Genomic DNA, 4118 nt, shown 5'->3' with positions numbered 1-4118 from the left:
ATTAAAGATCATGAGAAATTTGCTGGCGTTTCATTTTGACTATAATGGTAATGTGATGATGATGATGAATTTTACTATATAAAAGTGTCATTTCCGGCCATCTCGAGAGGTACTATTTCCTCAAATTTTCTCACCTCAGCCCCGGCCATGGTGGGGCTTAGGTGGTTGTGAAATCACGTTTTTAAAGTAGGACTATGTAAAGTACATAATCAAAGACAATGTTTTGAAGCTTTGTTTTCTATGGTATACACACACACACATTAATAAGATCTCTATGGTTGTCAAAAATCCCTGATAAAAGATCATGAGAATTTTTGTTGGCGCTTCATTTTGACTAATGGTGATGTGGTGATGATGAATTTTACTAAAAGTGTCATTTCTGGCCATCTAGAGGTACTATTTCCTCAAATTTTCTCACCTCAGCTCCAACCATTGTGGGGCTAGGGTGGGTGTCGACTCACAAAATGCCCTCCCACCTCCACCTTTCAAAACAGATCTGTGCCCTTCCCTGGGTATCACATTTAAACTCCGTCGAGTCGGCTCCTCTTAGTGACTGCTGTTTGTTTTTAGGATGCGATCTGGTTTTTCATGTCCATTTTTCGTGATTATGACTATTCTGGATAAAGAATGTTTTGAGCAGAGGTGGATTCAAGGCACCCCCCCCCCACCTTAAGGGAAAAAAAAAGAAAAATATATTCAAATTGAAGTGCGATAGTGTAATTTCCGGCCATCTACAGATGCCCTAATCATAAATTTTCTTACCTCAGCCCCAACCATGGTGGGGCTGAGGTGGGTGGTTCCTCGGTCTGTGAAAGTCCCTCCCTGGTTCACCTCTCTTTCGAATTCCTGGATCTGCCACTGTTGATTTATTATATAATTATTATTTCGCTTATTTATAATGCGTCTATTGCAATTTTCACTTTATCCTCTCAAACACTCCTAAGAACGTTCAGAGTGCGCTACTTCACACGGGGATTTGACCCCGCCGGGGTCATACGTAATTCGCATAACGGCTCCCCCCCCCCCTTTCAAAATCCTGGCTACGTCCCTGCTCGGGCCGTCTCGACTGAATCGACTCGGGCCGAAAATCTCATAATTGCAGAATTCAGGAGGTCAAAAGGTCATCAACAGCTTAACGTACAAAATGCAATACAACTTCTAAGAGAACGTCGCTGTCTGATTTTTAAAAAATATGTTACCATGCTAATACTATGGGTAGTTTAAAATGACATATGATGTGAGCTGCACGAGTAATGGAAAGTGTTATTTGAACTTGAGTTAAATACTGTGAAAATTTTATTTATTTTTTTTTTTTAGTTAGATGTGGGTTTTGCATATTTACCTAGGCCTACTAACTACTAAAAATATACGCTTTCAGGGGAAAGCACAAAGAGGAAGGAATAGCGCGTTTCTTTATCAAATGAAACGGGGTGACAGTTATTTTCAAATTATGAGAAGAGTTGAGAATAGGCAGCTCTAAATACTGGATGCCAAAGACCTGCCAAAATGGCAGAGCACCAATGAATGTATAAATGAGGCCTAAGCCTAGTTATATGGTAAATAGTATCTGCAGGTTCTTGATTACAAGGCTAGACCAAGTTAATTAATGCCGAAATGATTATTATTTATTATTATTAGGCCTATTATTATTATTATTATTCATTATTATTATTAATTATTATGTTATTAAAACCTACCTTAGTAACTTAGACAATGGAGAAATTAGAGAACATTAAAAAAACAAACGACATTTAAGGGGAAATAGCACAAAAGATATTCTCTTGGGCTAGTTATTAATTATAGGCCTAGTAAATAGGTTATTGATTACAAGGCTTAGGCCAAGGTAATAATGCTGAAATGATTATTATTATTATTGTTATTATTTAACATTAATTACATTACAAGGATAGTTTGGCCAAGTTCAATAACGCCGGAATGGTACCGTATATTTTATTTATTACGGTATTATTTAATAATATTTCTCCTATATGCATTCTATTTTTTATTTCATGCTTCAATTTTTTCCCCTTTTTTTTTAAAATGTCAATCAACGTCATGTGAAGCGTGACTGTTGGTGTCAGCCTAGAGACTTAGTTAGGCCTAGTTTAGGGAGGGCCTATGGTAGGTAGGACTTAACTCAGCCTGCTTTAGGCCTGTAGTTTAGCTTCTTTCTGTCAGCCTTTGGTGTACGTCCTATCTACACTTTATAAAGGGGGGTACTAGCTGTTGTTGTAAATATTATACTAAAATTTAATAACATACAAGAAGGTCACAGTTAGTTACACACGTACATCCCATAAATCCGTAAGATTTCATAGGCCTACCGTAGGTAAACATAGAAAGAGCCATAAAAGTAAAACTCGAGCGTCACGACATTGCGAAGTGTCTGCTCTTGTTCCTCGTATCGAACTCGAGTCGAGTCAATCCGAGATGGCCCGAGTGAAGTTTCATGCAAATGTTTCGTACGGGAAAAAAAATCGCGAACAGTCGGGCCTATCGCATCGTACTTAGAACTTCCGCATGGCTATGGAACGCCGTTACTGCCTTTGGTGGCTCTTTTCCGTTCGGCGCATTTGCTATTCGGCCCTTTTAAGATTACGTTCGGTGCTTTTACATTACGTTCGGTGCTTTTTACATTAAGTTTGGTGCTTTTTACATTACGTTCGGTGCTTTTATCATTACGTTCGGTGCTTTTAACATTACGTTCGGTGATTTTACATTACGTTCGGTGCTTTTAACATTACGTTTGGTGCTTTGTACATTACGTTCGGTACTTTTACATTACGTTCGGTGCTTTTAACATTACGTTCGGTGCATTTGCCGCACTTCGGCTCTTTTATCATTTGGTGCTTTTACCTTTCGGCCCTATCATCATTACTTACGGTTCTTTTATCATTCGGTGCTTTCATGACCTTTGACATTGGGTCAAGTGGAAAAAATCAACGGCTGTGGGAACGAGCCTAGTGGAACTTGCGCGCTCCTTCTCTCTTTCTTCGTGTGGTGGCGTCAGAATAGCCAATTTAACACTGGAACGGAAGCAGTGCTTCCAAGAGTATGAGCGCATGCTCTTCTCACAAATCGGGACCTCCACTGCCGATCGGGTATTCTATCTATAAGCCTAACCTGAATCGATTAAAGTTTAAATATATTTACGTACATATGACCGGTATAGAAGAAACTTTGAATTATTATTATTTGAATTAGTTAAAATACAGGAATAAGAATTCTTTTGAAGAGAGACAACCATGCCGGTATTAAAAATAATGTATTGTATTTTGACTATAGAACGCAATCTGATTCTGTATAGTAGTAGGCTTACGAACTTTTCCTATCACTAGCAGGCCCTAGCATCAGTGGCGGGTCTTGAAATGGAAGGGAGCTGATGGTGTTGGGAAGGTAAAGTGGGGGATCGGTGATTATGAGGGGATAACTCGCAAAATAAGGTGATATGAGGTGATTTTTAATTACTTGAGCATGATTTGTGGGCGGGGGCGCAACTGAGGGGGGGATGGGCGAGTATTTTTTTTCAGGGGTAGGGGGAGGACGTGCGCCAATACATACCCTGCAATTTACCCTACGGTCCGCCACTGTCTATTAGTTGTGTGAGTCCAAACACTCTCAGATTTGATTTGGATGGATGGATGGATTTATTCACCAAGGATGACCCACTAAAGTCTGAGGAAGGCTTATTTCCAGTGGGCTCCTTCTGGTGGTGATTGGGCAGTACACCGGGAGTCAGTCACTTACTCTTTTCCGAAGAGTGTACTGCTTTCTTTTCACATGGGCCATAATGCACGTCTCATCCAAAAGACGGTGCGCTATTGTAACTTGCATTCAGCCCATTCAGGACAGCAGCGATGGAATTTCAACCGAGGACTAGAGATCTCCACACACACTGGCTACCACCAGATTAGCCGACTGAGCTTTATAGGATTTGAATTCAGGTCCATTATTTACGTCATAGTTAATAGTGAAATCTCCCAAAGGACCACTTTTTAATTTAATTTTCAACATTCTCCAACATTTTTAGTGTATAGATATAATTGATATAAGACTTAGTCATACGAGTATCCAACCAGTTGGTCGAAACCCAGTTTGCCGAATCCAATTCACCGAAA

This window comes from Anneissia japonica, unplaced genomic scaffold (genome assembly GCF_011630105.1).
Source record: "Anneissia japonica isolate Jap-2015-1 unplaced genomic scaffold, ASM1163010v1 scaffold287879_len466271_cov187, whole genome shotgun sequence".
Taxonomy (NCBI): domain Eukaryota; kingdom Metazoa; phylum Echinodermata; class Crinoidea; order Comatulida; family Comatulidae; genus Anneissia; species Anneissia japonica.
This window is presented reverse-complemented; position numbering follows the sequence as displayed.